Source organism: Gigantopelta aegis, chromosome 8, assembly GCF_016097555.1.
Source record: "Gigantopelta aegis isolate Gae_Host chromosome 8, Gae_host_genome, whole genome shotgun sequence".
NCBI classification, from domain to species: domain Eukaryota; kingdom Metazoa; phylum Mollusca; class Gastropoda; order Neomphalida; family Peltospiridae; genus Gigantopelta; species Gigantopelta aegis.
The window spans coordinates 74,811,842-74,829,897 of record NC_054706.1 but is presented as its reverse complement, the minus strand read 5'-3'; positions in this window follow the sequence as shown (position 1 = coordinate 74,829,897).

Below are 18,056 nucleotides of genomic sequence, written 5' to 3'. Positions count from 1 at the left end.
CTAGCTATACACAGGTACATTTTCATTATAAAAAAAAATAAAAAAAATGTATTTATAAAAATTAAAATAAAATAAAATAAAACCTTACATAATCTGAAAGTATGAATTTATGTGCAGCTAGAATCTGTTTTACCTAGTCGACTGGAATATATAATATTATTGTCTTGAGCGTTGTGTTACCGTGCTTCCCCTAATGGCAAGTGTTTTAGTTGACAAGCCGTTGATTGTATTGTTGAATTTAGATTATAATATTATCATTATCAACTATTGTCGAGTTTGTTTTGTCGTTGAGAAATTAGAATTATATTACACGATACTATTGTATGAATATTTGTGACGTTATATGATTAAATTGTGTACATATAGTTAAATTATGTTTTGTTGTTTATTTATGTGTGAGATTTGCAGGTGTTTGTTGTGTAAAAAAGAGAGAGACTGTTAAATAAAGAAAGAAAGATATATTGTTAGCACATTGCAAACTAATCTTTTATCTAATATCTAACGTGGCTATTTCAACGAGAGAGAGGGGGGGGGGGGGGGGGGCAGAAAGACTGAGATGAGGGGAGAGAGAAAGCGAGAGAGACAGAGAGATGTATGGAAAGAGAGGGAGGGAGAGAGAAAAATGGAGAGAGACAGAGAGGGAGGGAGAGACAGAGGGAAAGAGAGAGAGAGAGAGAGAGACACACACACACACACACACACACACACACACACACACACACACACACACACACACACACACACACACACACACACACACACACAGACCTTCCTTTAATAACATTCATTGGCTCCATTCAAGTATACCAAGGCCTTGGCACAACATAACCGACCCAGATGGTGCTGCAGTTCAGACTGGTAGGTACTGGGTTCGCATATCAGTACTAGGTTCTACTTCAATAGGGAGGTATAAAACCCCTCTCACACCCACCCCAACCCTTTTTCTGTCCTGGACAGAAGAGTCGGCCAAGGCCGGCCCCTGTGCCCATGACAGGCGTGCGCTACAATAGCTTGCTCTGAATGTGCACATAAAATCCCATGACCTGGCCTGACCTGACTTCTCTCGCTAATCATTAACAACTATTCTGGACAGAAAGTCCAGATAGCTGAGGTGTATGTCTGCGCGCGCCCGCGTGTACGCCACAGTTCGTGCATTAACTGTGTGTGTGTGCGTGTCTGTGTGTGTGCCCAACTTAGCGAACTTACACAGTAATTGGATATCAGCGAGCTTTAACGACTCAATGGGTAGGTGTAAGGCCACTACACCCTCTTCTCTTTCACTAACCACTAACAATTAACCCCCTGTCCTGGACAAACAGCCCAGATAGCTGAGGTGTGTGCCCAGGACAGCGTGCTTGAACCTTGATATAAGCACGAAAGATAAGTTGAAATGAAATGAAGAAATGGTGTCTGCCTTGCTATGCGAGTGTTGCCCGGTGATGGAGCAGGTATTATTAGCACGAGACAGGTGTACCAGACATCAGGTGTGAAGACTTAGCGCCGCATTTCATTGAAATAAAACCATCTATCATGACGTCACTGAAACCACGCCTACTGGCCAGGTGGCGCATTAACACACAGGGTTGTTTGTCTCGCAGTAATTTCAGAGTATAAATCAAATTTAAAGGTGCATTCTCGTAGTTACCAGAACCATTTTTCATTTTGCTATTTTAATAGTGAACTGTGAGTTTGTTTTGTTTAACGACACCACAAGAGCACATTGATTTATTAATCATCGGCTATTGCATGTCAAACATTTGGTAATTTTGACATATAGTCTTAGAGAGGAAACCCGCTACATCTTTTCATTAATAGCAAGATATTTTTTATATGCACTATCCCACAGACAGGATAGCATATACCAATCGTGGCGCACTGGCTGGAACGAGCTATAGCCTAATTTATCGATCCTAGACCGACTGCGCATCAGGCGAGCGCTAAACCTTTGGGGTACGTCCTGACTACACATTAGACTATTCGACACACAATCTTAATTAACTAATGATGTATAATTAATTTGAAAATATCGAAATTGTAATGTGCTGTTATTAGACGCAAACAGTGGCTTCATCAAGAAGTCTGGGTTTTTGAATTTTTAAAAAAACTCTACGTCACATAACTTCATGTAGGTTATAAAAAATATCATGGCGATATATTGACAATGATAGTGACGCGCAGCAATATTGACAAAAGTATTATAACCACTGGCGTATGAAGCACTTTTCAGATATTTTGCTTTATATTTGCTGTTTAATAGTGTAAAAGTGTGTAAATATAAAAGTGTACTCCCCCACTTTTTGGCACCTTCCTACACCACTAAATTACTTCATTGTGATATTGTACATAGAAACAGTGACATACGTAGTGATATGACAAAAATATCATACACAACGATGGTGACAGTGACAGCATACCATACATGTTCAAATGTTCTTCGATGTTTTATACCCTAATAAGCTAAGAGGCTGGCTGGCTACCTTCCTAAACCAGGGGCGGATTATGCTTAAGATAAGGGGGTTTCCGAAACGATATGTAAATGTTTATAATTTGAAATTATAAATTTTACGTGGACATCAATTTAGATCTGCGTGTTGGGGTTTGTTTTTTGTAGCCAGGGAGGGGGGTCCGTGCAACTGGGATCCCCCCTCCCCATAATCCGCCCCTGTAAATAGTGATAGCGTTGGAGGCCGAGCGCTCGCGAACAATTAGACTGGGAACATCACTTTTCATCATATCACATTCATATAACGTTAGGTGCAAAAAGCAGTCTAGAAAGCGACCACCCATCTGAAAATGCATTATGTGTAAAAGTTGCAGACACTAGTTTCTACCTGTGAAAATGGACACTAAGTTTGGTTAACTTACACTCCTGTAACACAGTTTGATAAAGTTACAATACAGTGAAACAAGAGTGTGACGTTGAAACACCCATACCAAGTAGACTAGAGATCGTCTCCATAACCGTTACTTCTCAGAAAGACGTACGTTTTTAAAAAAAATTTTTTTTAATTTTGGTATTGAAAACGCCTGGATGACCAAACACTTCTCATGTATGAAAATGGATAATCTAAACAGCAAAATCTAAGTAATGCCTGATTTCAATGATTAAAAACTGCTCTAATAGAGAAATATACGATATAGTGTTTAAAAACTAAGGTCTGTCACTTTAATTAAAGTTAGTTTTGTTTAAAGACGCAACTAGAGCATTTTCTTTCATGTATTAATCATCGGCTATTGGACTGCAAACATTTGCTCATTTTTGGAAACGTAGTCTTAGAAGAATCCAGCTACATTTTCCCATTAGCAGTAATGCATCAGATGTGAACCAGTTTTAAGACTGATTTTTATCTGTTATTTTCCTAGCTTTCTCTCCTATCTTAATAGTGGGCAGGACGTAGCCCAGTGGTAAAGCGTTCGCTTGACGCGCGGTCGGTCTAGGATCGATCCCCATCGGTGGACCCATTTGGCTATTTCTCGTTCCAGCCAGTGCTCCACAACTGGTGTAACAAAGGCCGTCGTATGTACTATCCTGTCTGTGGGATTGTACATATAAAATATCCCTTGCTGCTAAGCGAAAAGAGTAGCCAATGAAGTGGCGACAGCGGGTTTTCTCTCTCAATATCTGCGTGGTCCTTAACCATATGTCTGACGCCATATAACCGTAAATAAAATGAGCTGAGTGCGTCGTTAAATAAAAAACATTTCCTTCCTAACTTAACATCATTATTTTCTTCTTCCTCGACTAATTCTTCTTCTTCGTCTATTTCTTCTTCTGATTCTGATGAATATGGACTAGCTGATGGTCAGATATTTGGCCTTTCCGCTCGTATACAAGTTGTTGTTACACTGCACGGAGGTCCAGAAAGTGTAATGACGTTTACTACAAATACAACCGTTCGGGTTGTTCTCACTTTCACTCATGTGGAAAGTCAGACGACACGAAGGATGCTGAAATCCCGCACGTGCATCGCGCGTGCTGTAGTTTGGTCAGCAGAATGCGACGGTTCGTTGGTTTCCGTAGGGTACACGAATTCTCTTGCTGAATGTTGGACGGAATCCGTGTTGAGATCGGGCCAGTGCGGACAGGTAAGTGTCTGTTGTTATAGATTCTGTCTGGAACCAATTTCATGATCGTTTGCGACCTGTCAGCTTCCCAGTCATGAACCAGGGCATGTTTGCTACTCTCGTGGATTTCGCAATTTGACAAGTAAATAGCAGATGGTTATCTCGTAGATTTATCTTCATCACCTTTCATACCACAGGACAGGCGTACCTGTTTAATGCGCCTCAGAAACACTGTGTGGTACTCACCGAGGATATAATAGAGTGTCACTTCTTACCTTGGAGGTTTACTTTGATTAGACCTTCGCACAGTTTAAGACTGCACGCTACCATTGATCACTCCATTCAGTGCAATATAATTTCAGTGGGTTAGTTGTTAGTTGCTAGTGAAAGAGATGAGGGTGTAGTGCAGGCCTTTCCCCAGGATTTTTTTTACTGTATTGTTTTTAAAGTACAGTAAACCCATCAATTCCCCACCCCCAACAATTTCATAATTTGTGCCATGTTGTTGCTGTTGGTTTCAGCGTCGTGTTAAATGCTTGATGTGCTTTCTGCTTGTAAAATGTCTAGGCTAAGAATGCTGACTCCACTACAGTAGTGGTCTTATTGTCGTTAAAACTCGCTTTCGGCGGGAGCCGGTACCGGACTGCGAACCATGTACCTACCAGCCTTATGTCCGATGACTTAACTACGACACCACCGAGGCCGGTGATCGTCTGAACTCAAGTTGTTCACAAAACTGGCTAAGCTATCCACGGGATGATTTGGTATTTTTCGGGGATGGTATTTAGCTCAGTCGGTTGAATGTTCGCTTGAAGTGTTTGCATCGCAGTATCGAACCTATTCTGTAGATCCATTCAACTGATTGAGGTTTTTCCTCGTTCCATCCAGTACCCCACAACTGGTCAAAGACGTCTTAGTTTCTGTTTTAGTAACAGTGACCTTGAATTATGAAGTTTTATGAAAATGTGACGAGAAATGAAGTCTCAAGAGCGGTAAGGTCGTGGTGTACGTACCTTGTACGTACCAAGTCGCTATATCCGCTCGACTAATTGCGAGGGGATTTTTAAGGAAAATTGATAAAGACATTTATTGATTTTATTGTGCAAGTATAGATTCATATGCACGATTTCATCATCTTATAAACTATTATTTCCTAAAACCTTTAATGTGGCAATGTTTCTTTAATCTAGTAGGGTGTATTGATTTTTTTCTCGTTTTAATATACGAAGTAAAACAGAGTACGAAGGTAAAAAATCTATAAACACGTACATTAAAGACGGCGCCGTGTCCATAAAAGCACATGGCTTAGGGAGGAAGTGATATTTCTGCGAAACGTGGCGTGTCTCCAGGGTAAAGTAATACATCCCGAACACGAAAAGCAATCTGCGTTTTAATTACAAATCAGATTCCGTTTTTCTGTTTCTTCGTCTTTTGTATTCGCCGAGTTTGTAATGGCGACAGGTGTTTGCCAGAAGGAGGCTAAACCCGGTTAATGGCGGCGCTTTACGATACCGTGCGGTCATTTGGTATTCCGTATATTGTGAAAACACACTCGCCTGAGAAGAAATGAACTCCTGGAAGGTTTTTAACCGTACTTTGATTTTCCACTTGAGGAACTCTGCTTAGCAAGATGAACTGGGAGTCGGATTGGACGTTAGGACTCAACAATGGCCGCCTGAATGAAACAAGTCGACCTTGCAGCCAATACTGTGTCTTTTTACAAAACTTAATGACCCCCTCAGGTTTATATATTTTTTATTAAAAAAATCCATTCATGTGTTTCCATCACACCGTACCTTACTAGTGGATTTACGCTGGTTTACTCTGTGTTAGGTTTACACCCGAATACACAAACGTGATTGAGTACATACGTTGAGTAGAATGTTTCAAAACCTTCACCCGTTAGAAGATAAGAGTTAATATATTATTTAACGATCATATTAATGGGTGCATACCATCAAATGAAATCCCACAAACAACAATAGTACATATGTGTCTAAAGATACAGCTGTAACAGGCCAGATAAAACAATATTTTATTGCAAATGATCTTATCGGTAAAGCCTCGTTCGCGGTACTTGTGTCTAAGGATCAAATCTCTTCGGCGGATCCACTGTTTTTCCCCATTCCCAATGAGTGTCCGATGAATGGCATATCCAAGGCCGTGGTATGTGCTGTCCTGTCCTTGAGAATGTGCTGCTATTCGGAAAATGTGGTTTTCCTGTGAAGACTGAATTACAATTACCAAATGTTTGACATTCAGTAGCCGATGATTGATTAATCAATTGTTCTTGTGGTATCGTTAAACAAAACAAACTGTCATATTATATATCGCTAATAGTAGGCATGCCAGTATTAAATACTGTAATGAAAGTTCACGGCACTGCGAACTTGGACCCGGCGAAGTGTTATTTGGAATAACGCTACCTAAAGAAGGCTGTTTGTCTTGTCTGTTAACTGTATGACTTTTAAACAGTGCACCTGACGAATCCTAAAATCTACCTATAATACCTCCACCCACTCTAAACCTACCCCAGTCTATCTTGAGTCCAACCCACCGGACCATGACCTGCGTGTGCTGTTTCTCATCGTGGTACAAGGGTCACAGCATGGGTTTCTTTTAATTATTATTATTATTATTATTATTATTATTATTATTGTATTCTTTACCACACTTCCATACATTACCTCGATGTATTTTGTTTTTGAAGAAAATGGGGTTTTGTTTTGCTTGTTTTTGTTTGTTTGTTTGAATTTGTTTGTATGTTTTTGTTTGTTTGTTTGTTTTGTTTGTTTCATTGTTTTTTGTTTTGTTTTTTTTTTTGTTTTTTTCTTGGTTTTTTTTTGGTGGGGGGGGGGGGGGTTGTTGTTTGGGGCGGGACGTATCCCAGTGGTAAAGAGCTCGCCTGATTCACGCTTGCTCTATATCGATCCCTGTCGGTGGGCCCATTGGGCTATTTCTCGTTCCAGCCCGTGCACCATGACTTGTGTATTGATAGTCGTGGTATGTAGTATTCTGTCTGTGGGATGGTGGTTATAAAAGATCCCTTGCTACTAATGGGGAAATGTGGCGGGTTTCCTCTCTATATGTTAGAATTACAAAATATTTCACATCCAATGGCCGATGATGAATCAATCAATGTGCTCTAGTGATGTCGTTAAACAAAACAAACTAACCTTTTTTATCTGCACACACGCACACACCATGACCACCACCACACACATACATATCGAACACACATAATTATGTGTATATACACGCACATGCATACATAACGGACACACACACACACACACACACACACACACACATATATATATATATATATATATATATAACGGACACACACATACATATGTATATATGTTACACACACACACACACACACACACACACACACACACGCACGCACACACACAGAGAGACATCTGTATTAATGATACTCTCTCCTACAATCCACACGAGCTCCAGTCTATGGAGTGGCATTTCAAGACACGTTACGATGCGCATCACATTCAACATGAACAGTGCAGGGTAACCAGGTTAGCGCGGAAGTTCATTACATTAGTAAATAAAAGCTAGACCCACGGGGAATTAAAACGAGGAAAACAAATTACGCTCTGTTTGGAAAAGAAAACTGACCTTGTTTTCACACGGTACTGCCAGATATCCTGATCTTTTTATTCGTGGAGCATTGCATGCCGGGAATTAAATCTCGCGGTATAAAAACAAAAATAGATTTTCAATGGAGCTCACAAAAGTGAGTTTATTTCATTATGTCGTCTTTCACAATTTGAATCAATGATCTGGAAACGAAGGAATATATCCGACCTCAAGAGAGCACCAAGGTCTGCCGTTTTCTTTACCAGAAGGTTAATAATGCCAATATGGAGATGACAGACTTTGATTTTCAACTACACAGTAATGATTCCCAAACTCCAGTAATTGCCCTTCATACATTTTGTACCACACAAGCAACACATTTATACATTTGTTTAATTCGTACTATTTGAAAGCCACTGGGGCCGGGAGAAAGTCTTGGGGGCCATGCCCCCAGCTCATCTTACAAACTGATGCACGAAAATATGCACAAATCCGCATCATTATAAAATGTTAACTCTTTTTATTTGTTTTTAAGTTGCTGCGTTCTAAAATGTTTTAATTATAAATGCTCTTAGATGCATTCTGAAATAATTTAAATCTGTTTTTCTGTCGCCTCGAAGAGAGGTGGATAATGTTAGGTCAGTGACTCCCTCAGTGAAACCCTAATTGTCCATCCACGGCTTTATACGGATTTTAAAATGTGTATTTATTTCAAACTTTCACAATTATCGACATGTGGAGGGATTACTCGTCTGGCAATTTTAGTAATTTGCTCCGAAGGTGTTAGGGAGCCAATCGCTGGGGATATATTGTCTGTTGGCGGAAATAACTCGCCAAAATCATAAACAAAGATTATCTGATGGAATAGGAAGAATGTTCGTTAGCTATCTACCTCTGTTCGGCGCAGACGTTACATACAGACCATTTTCTCCGGAACAATAACTACCATTTTACCCTGGGACAAGTTAAAGTTTGTTTTGTTTAACGACACCACTAGAACACATTGATTAATAAATTATCGGCTATTGGATGTCAAACATTTTGTAATTCTGGCACGTAGTCATTTGAGGAAACCCGCTACAGGGGATCTTTTATATGCACTTTCTCACAGACAGAAAAGCACATACCACGGAGTTTAACCAGTTGTAGTTGTGGTGCACTGGTTGGAACGAAAAAAAACCCAGTCAGTTGAATGGCTCCACCGAGGTGGTTCGATCCTGCGACGCAAGCACCTCAAGCGAGCACTCAACCGATTGAGATAAATCCCGTCCGGGTAGTTATTTCTAGTTTCCAAATATAACCTTGACGGCAGTTTGTCCTGTAAATGCTCAGTGGAACAGATTATGTGATTTGTGTGATTTGTATTATTAAAAAATCGTAACTATATTACAAGCCGAAATAATCGAAAATATTTTATATTTTCTTCGATATCGATTCAAATCGAAATCTTCCGATTATTACTACAATTTGTATAAGGGACGTAACTGTGAACGATTTATAACAGCAGGATTTACATCCCTTGTTATTCCCAAATTGTGTTGGAATATTAGTTCAATTAGACCAATCAATTTCTATTGCCGATAATGTTAACATTTACTAATAAAGCTGATATAACTAGCGTATCAACATACGCAGGAAGTACACCAGTTACAAATGTAGAACCTCACATTTGTTATACCTGCAAGGAAATGGGGGTGGGGGGGGGGGGGGGGGGGGGTGTCACATGACATTTAAAACATTTAATCAATGTTTTTAATCAGCAAGCATCATTTTTAATGATAATCTCCTTTCCATTTTCGGGGTACTCTATACTGATCTGAGTAACGCCAGTAGCGGATCCGGGGGGTGGGGTGGGTCAGGGGTCCAGACCCCCCCCCCCCCCCCTTTGTAAATTCGAGCATGATTTGTTCAGCTGTAAGAGGTGTGCTGTGTAAAAGTAGAGATCAGTCTTCACATTTGGACACCCCCCCCCCCCCCCCCCCTTTCAGAAATCCTGCATCCGTGCCTGAACGCACAAACGGTTTATTTGGTATTAAAATTGTAAATATTATATTATTTTCAACCACATTTCATTATTCTCATATGGCTGGTGTATTGACTGTCTGGAAAGTTGTGCTGCTTTTATTCGTCTATTAAATGTATAAATATATATTATATATATCAATAATTCATCATCAGTTGGGGGTGGTGGTGAGGGGACTGTTTGGAACGAGCACGATAATGCAGAATTCAAAGGATATAACCGATAGCAATGCAATGCATGGGAGATAACTATGCATTCACATAAAATACAAGAGAAGTCAAAACATGTACTGTTCTCAGTTTTCCAGTTTCCTAGCATCAAATCAGGGACTTACACGTTATGGTTGCAGGTGCACTGTCCACTGTATACAGGGTACAAGCCACTGATTAACTCTGCTTAGTAGTAATATGCGACAGTTTTTATTTGTGCAGCTACCATTATCTATTCCCAATACATTTATACATCATTTAGTATAAAAAGAAAGAAATGTTTTATTTAACGACGCACTCAACACATTTTATTTACGGTTATATGGCGTCAGACATATGGTTAAGGACCACACAGATTTTTTTGAGAGGAAACCCGCTGTCGCCACTATATGGGCTACTCTTCCGATTAGCAGCAAGGGATCTTTTATTTGCGCTTCCCACAGGCAGGATAGCACAAACCATGGCCTTTGTTGAACCAGTTATGGATCACTGGTTGGTGCAAGTGGTTTACACCTACCCATTGAGCCTTGTGGAGCACTCACTCAGGGTTTGGAGTCGGTATCTGGATTAAAAATCCCATGCCTCGACTGAGATCCGAACCCAGTACCTACCAGCCTGTAGACCGATGGCCTACCACGACGCCACCGAGGCCGGTCATTTAGTATAAAGATTGAATTCAATATTGCTATAGCAAAAAATGTTCCTGCGAATAATGTTTTTTTTTTAAATTATTTAATTTTTTGTTTACATAAATGAAGATGGCTAACAAAACATTCCTTAAATCTCTTAAATGCAACGTGGTACACCATTTTCATCCAGATTCATTGCAGAGGCGGATCCAACGGGTTGGGGGGGGGGGGGAGGTGTCACAGGGGTCCCGTGTCCCCTCCTTTGGAGAAAGTTAAAGGTCACAAGCTTGTGACCCCTAAATATTTTTCATTCGTGTTGCACAGCAGCGATATAATATTATATTGCATTAAAACAAATGCTGTACGTTATTCAAAGCTTAACACAACCAGTGCTCCACAACTGGTGTAACAAAGGCCGTGGTATGTACTATCCTGTCCGTGGGATGGTGCATATAAAAGATCCCTTGCTGCTAATCGAAAAGAGTAGCCCATGAAGTGGCGACAGCGGGTTTCCTCTCAATATCTGTGTGGTCCTTATAATCATATAACGCCATATAATCGTAAAAAAAAAAAATCTGTTGAGTGCGTCGTTAAACAAAACATTTCCTTCCTTCAAAGCTTAACAAATTGAGCAAACACCACCATACAATTATGGTAAATCTACTGTTTGTTTCTTTGTATATTTCATAAGAAATAATCTCGCCGATATGGACGAAAAGCTAGCTCTATTTTAAATGGTTGAATAATATATAGCCTATATAAACCCAGAGATTGCAGCTTCACAATACATTCACTTAGCGCTGCATAATGACCAAGCTATTCATTTTTCTTGTGAATACCCCAATCCTACACACAGAAATAAAAATACATCTCAATAATTTTATGTACAACTATTATATATATATATATATATATATATATATATATATATATATCATTAAAGCCGCACACCCTAGTTCCATCCAGCGGAAATAAATTATAATTTGGTTAATCTACAAACCTGTAACACACTTAGATCACGTTTTTATCAAATGACGTGAAAAAGCAGGTTTTATATCGATAAATACCATGGGAATCCCAATGTCCCAATTGCTTGAAATAATTTTGAAAGTTAGTATTCTGATGTCACCGGTAGATGTCGCTCGAAGCACAATAATGCCTACGTCACGACAAATTTCACAGACTTGGGGTGCGTTTCTTTCACCTCTCCTGGACATGTTCCAACTGTTCTGTCCTGGTTGTATCCCCTCTCCAGATATCGTAAGACTTAGCAAAATTATTGGTTTTAAGGGTTTGTAACGTTTTGTATTGAGACACTTACTTGTCTGAACTTTATTGTTACTGAAAATGTTCACGAACTGTGAAGAAAAATCTCACAAATGAACAACAACAAATCGGATGTTGATTGCGCGAACCGTGCACGAGAAAACAAACCGAACCAAAATGACAAACGTCACGTGGTATACCAACGTCTGTGACATTGAAATGGAAATATCCCCTCTAAAAATAGATTAGACCTTGTCTGCTCAACGGTTTTTTCTCAGAGGCACGTGCCATTTTATGAAATACGAAAAATGCATTTTGTGGTATTACAAAAACCAGGATTACCAAAAAACACTTCAGGTGAATGGAAATGTATATTCTAAATAATAAACGGTAAGTAAAGTGCAATTTTATTTGTGAAAAAAATGGGTTTAATAGCGAAAAACAACGACGTAATGGTTAACGACTAGCCGTAACTAGGGTGTGTCCCTTTAAATCCTCCAATAAGGATGGCCGACAGGTTAAGATATGACATCACATCACGTCATTGTTTAAGAGGTGACCACAGGCAGACAGCAGAGGTAAGATCGCGTGCCGGTGTAGACAGAGCTAATTACTACATAAACATCGTTTGTTCTTGAATTTACATCTGAAATCCGGAATAGACAGAATCCGATTTAGGCAGAGTTTTATTCATAATAAATTATTGGTAGCTGCCTAGCTGGCCGAGACTTTAAAACTGTTCCGGTTTACACAGAAATCCGGTTTAGATAGATTCCGGTTTGGACAGAGTCCACTGTACTTAATATTTGTTGCATCTTCAATCATGCCGGTGACGGGCAGTGGATTATTACTGTACATTGTTCTTCGCTACTTCTATTCCTTGTCAGGCGCGGATTCAATCTAATTAAAATTAGCTCCACTATTACATGTGGATCTAACACCAGCCAGTTGGAGCTCATGTCCACCAATCAAAACCTTACTTGCAGAATCCTGCCAGTGATTTAAAAATAATTGGAAAACATTCCGAATTATCCTGAGGGTATACGATATGTTTCATGTGAATTACGAATGCCTTATTTAGACCAGTAGAACTAATTTTAATCGGATTGCTAACAACACTGCGTAGTCCCCAATGTCCAGGTAACATTTCGTCTGTAAATAATAATTTAAATATTGACCAATCACACTTCGCCTTTTATAACGTTATTTGGGAGCATACAAATTCTAAAAATATCGGGCGAGTCTATTTTAGTGGCCTCAGTACAGCGAACCATACCAATACGTACGGGGTGGGTTATCAGTCTTCAGTTTTACATTAAAAATTATTTATTTATTTATAAAAAAAACCCAAACTAAATCAGTCTTCAGTTTTACATTACAAATTATTTATTTTATAAAATAAAACATGTTTTAAGGCATTCGTAATTCACGCGAAACATGTCGTATACCCTCAGGATAATTCGGAATGTTTTCCAATTATTTTTAAATCACTGGCAGGATTCTGCAAGTAAGGTTTTGATTGGTGGACATGAGCTCCAACTGGCTTGTCTTAGATCCACATGTAATAGTGGAGCTAATTTTAATTAGATTGGCGCGGATTGGATCCAGTGAGAGGGTGCTCCGTTAAGTTACGAAAATTGCCGAAGACGTTACCATAAAAACGTCAACATTCCTTTGACGTGACGTCAACAATGCTTTTACGTTTTACTATGCTTATTGATGTCAAAGCGATACTACGCACATTCGTCGGAATCTTGTTTAACTTCAGAAATGTGCGAAAAGATCGCTGTTTGACATTTATAATCATATTTATTTTAAATGTGTATAAATGTAAAATATCTCTGCATGGATCTAATACTACCTAATGATGACATCTAACTACTGTTCCAATATTTCCTGCAAATGTTGATGGATATATCGATAGAGGTAAGTGATTGTTTGATTGTTTTTATTGTTTCATTATCAGGACTGATGATGAAGTAGGGGGTGGGGTGGGGGGCGTAGGTTTTAGCGTAGCAGGTATTTTTTTTAATGTGTGTGTGTGGGGGGGGGGGGGGGGCACCCACATTGGGAGGAAGAACACACACTGGGTATGAGTCGTGTTATGGGGCGACAGGTAAATATAAAAGATGTTGGGGAAAAAAGAGGGGTGATTGTCCCCATCCACCCCACCCCGGCTATACTAATACATATTAATAATGAATGAATGAAAGTTTAACGACACCCAAGCACGAAAAATAGGCTACATCGGCTATTGGGTGTCAAACTATGGTAAAGACATATTAATAAAGAATAAAAGAAATATTCGCTATATTAATTAAGTTCATTTCAATTTAATTTGTTGCATCAATTTAAGCATAAGATGTTGTCCTGAAGGACTGCAAGCGTTAATCCAAGAGGAAGGTGTTGGAAGGGACCCCCCACCCCCCACCCCCCAAACGAAATTCGAAGTGTCCCGAAAAGTCCAGTGTTTAACAGATGAAAATAATATTGCATTGATTGAATAAAACACGATTGTCCAAATATCTCTCCTAACTGTATATCTATTAGATCTCTGTAACGAGCAGTATTACCCGCTGTGTGGCTCGTCTAGGTATGATCAGAGATACGATCTTATATAAAGTATATATTATTATAGCACGTTTAGTTCACTAGAAAACACAAAAAAACACAATACACTTTGGAATCTGTATTAACCTACGCTGACAAATGTACTGCCGCAGTAGTTAATTAATAACAACAATAATAACAACCCAGAACTGATCACTTAATTAGTTAATCTCTAGGTGTCTAGTTTACACAATATGCTAATCACTTCACCGTGACACAACACCCTCACGTGTGATAATTGAGAAACGCTAACACACACACGTGCGATAATGGAGAAACGCTTCCAGGGGAACTCAATTAATAAAGGAATTACAACACTATTCCTAACTGGTTAATTTTTAATTAACCCTAACTACTCATTCAATAACCTTGTAATACAGAATTAATACTGGTACCTATCACAATAAAGACAATAACCTACAGTTTACCTAGGTCCTCTAGGATGACTGGCTAAGCTTTATATATATATATATCAGAACGGTGAGCCTACAGAATACTACGTTAGATGACCGGCAGCACCGTCTAAATAATATTGGTATAATACAGTATTAAAATATTTAAAGTCACATCAATCACATCAAGGTTATACACAAAGCAGAAAATATATATTTACCAAAGTCCCGTCTGAACTAATATAGATCGTTCAGTGGACGGACAGCGATCCCCTGGAGCCTTCCTAATGTTTCTCGTCGATATATCTAAAATCCTAGCTATTTATTCAAAACTCTCAGAGACAGCGAATATCGCCTGGGGGTACAAGGCGGTACCTCACGTATCATGTGGATTTTCCACAGCCACCATGCCGGCATATTTTTCTCTGATCGTCAGACTGGCTGTCGCCATACCGCGAGCAATCCCCTGGCCATAAACAGCACTACCGGAGATATTACGTAACTACTAGCCACATGGCCTCCACGCCTGCGCTGGGTGTGTATTAGAAAAGCTCGATGACCGTCGCGCAAAGGTATCACGTAACAAGTTGCCCACCTGGACTAAGTGTATTTGGAACTGCACACGGCCTTCTAAAACAATTAATATCGCCACAGGCGAAAAGAAATTAAGAGCATGTACCGTCACAGGTTTTTAGCGGGGAACATGTTTACAATGTTCAGCTTAATATTTCTGAGGATGATTACTATACAGATAATACATGCTGAATACTGTAGATGCCTTTTTTAAATCGTTGAACCCTCTACCTTAAAACATCCTGCATCCGTCCCTGCCAGTTATGACAATATTAATTTAAATTTATATTATATATTTATATCCACCATCCCACAGAAATGATACATACACCACGACCTTTGAAATACCAGTCGAGGCGCACTGGCTGGAATAAGAAATAGCCTAATGGGCCCACCGACCGGGATCGATCCTAGACCGACAGCGCATCAGGCAAGCGTTTTACTACTGGAAATATATGCTGTCCTATACATGGAGAAACTACACCCGCGCGGCCATCACCACCACAACCACCACCACCACCACCACCACCACCACAACCATTATCATCATCATCATCATCATCATCACCACCACCACCACCACCACCACAACCACCACCTTAATGAAATAAAAACACACTAATTAAATCATCGTCGTCGCCGCCATCGTCGTCATTATGATCATCATCAATATTATCATCAACATGATCATCATCATCATCAACATCAACATTATCATCAAAATCAACATCATGATGATGATCATCATCATCACCATTAACACCATCATTGTGTTTGTAGATGTGTATGTGAAGCACATCATGCCAGGTATTAATTCCGACGATAGTAACGATTACATTACCCGTGTACACTGTTCTGCAGGAGAAAAATACTAATCGTTATAGGATAATGATGGTTACGTTCCTGGATTCACTGCACAAATTCAATTATTGATGACAGTATGGGTTTCTGGCTTTCATTTTCCACTGATAATATCGTTAATAAACCTGCTATACAAGCTGCATAGTGACCTGCCTAAACAGTACACATATAATACAGCGCGAAACTCTTCACTAAAGTTTGTTTTGCCACTGAATCTGAACGACAAAACCGTAATCTCTGCACAATACAGAGTCGAATGGGTGCTTGGCAAAATAGTGGTTCACTCCATGAATCTCTATCTAGTGCCTTGTCTATAGGAGGACAGCCACTCCCGAGGAGATTCTTTACTGGAGATTCCACCCCTCTTGCATCGCCATAAAGCGGACTGTCAATCCCAGACTAGTCCACTAAATGGAAACTAGCACTAGAGAACGTACAGCTGCGATGACATGCACTCACGAATCACTGTCCCGCTATCAGTTTTATTAGAACATGTTAACATTGTCGGCAATGGGAATCCATTGGGTCCAACAGAACCCGAAAACCTATACTTAATCACTGAGTTCGACACGCTCACTGAATAGTAGACTGGTGGAAATGATTGAGTTAATTCTGTAATTGACTGGCGCCCCGTAAGTTATATTTCCAATCACTGGTGACATAATTAACATATTCCCGCAGCGCTGTTTACCAATATCACGTTCTATATCCGGATCGCCATCGATGGGACTGGCTGACATGTTTCACCAGGCTGTCATGTGGCTGGGGATGGGGTTACTTCATGATAAATTAATTACACTTATATAACCGGCTGATTAATTGGTCCCTATACTTGATCGGCTGAGGACAATAATAGATCAACATTTTAGTCTATCGTCAACTGATGACGCCGAAGGCTGCTGCTGGAAGATCAATATCGACAAAACGCGATACAGTTATTACCACTTTAATTTTTTCTTCATCATATTGTAAATTCAGGTCCTTACCTAGGGTAAAATAACTGAAGGGTCGGGGTGGGAGAGGTGGTGCATAAAAAGAATTGGGGCATATATGTAATAAAGGTGTTCCCCAAGTGTATGGTGTTGTTTTGGTTTTTTTTTTAAAGCATGCTGTCCTAGGCACACACCTCAGATATCCAGGATAGTGAGTTAGTTGTTAGTGGTTAGTGAGGGAGAAGAGGGTGTAGTGGTCTTACAATTAACTATTAAGTCGTTAAAACTCGCTCTGGGTGAGAGCCGGTACCGGTCTGCGAACTTAGTACCTACCAGCCTTTTTTGTCGGATGGCTTAACCACTACGCCATGCTAGGTATGCCTCTGAAATCATAACCATCAAGGTTTATATTCAACTATAGCTTATATGTTTTGGCTGACACTCTAAATGATTTCCCTTAATTTTTGGGGTTAATAAAATCAAAATTGTCCCTTAACGGTAAATAATCTTCTGTCCTAAGCCCAACCACAGGCCTTGCCGGAAATTTGGCTTGGGATGGACGAGCCTGAACCTTAATTGCATATAGGTACATAAATAGTTGACACTCAAACCAAGATGGTACTTCTGCTCAGCATGGAGCGCAACAGAACTTTGAAACCAGGTAGTACGGCACTACCAGTCTACATCATGACTACATGACGCTAGAATATGTAATTAAAAGCACGAAACTATATAACCAAGTTAGCAAACAATTTCCTAATATTATATGAGTTTCTCCTCCTGGGGGTAGATTTCGCGTGCGGTTGGCTTGTCTCTCTCCATTTTGTATTGGAAGCGCCCCCGAGCTGCAATCTTGAGTCCAATATTTACTACCCTATCTCCGGAAATTCGTC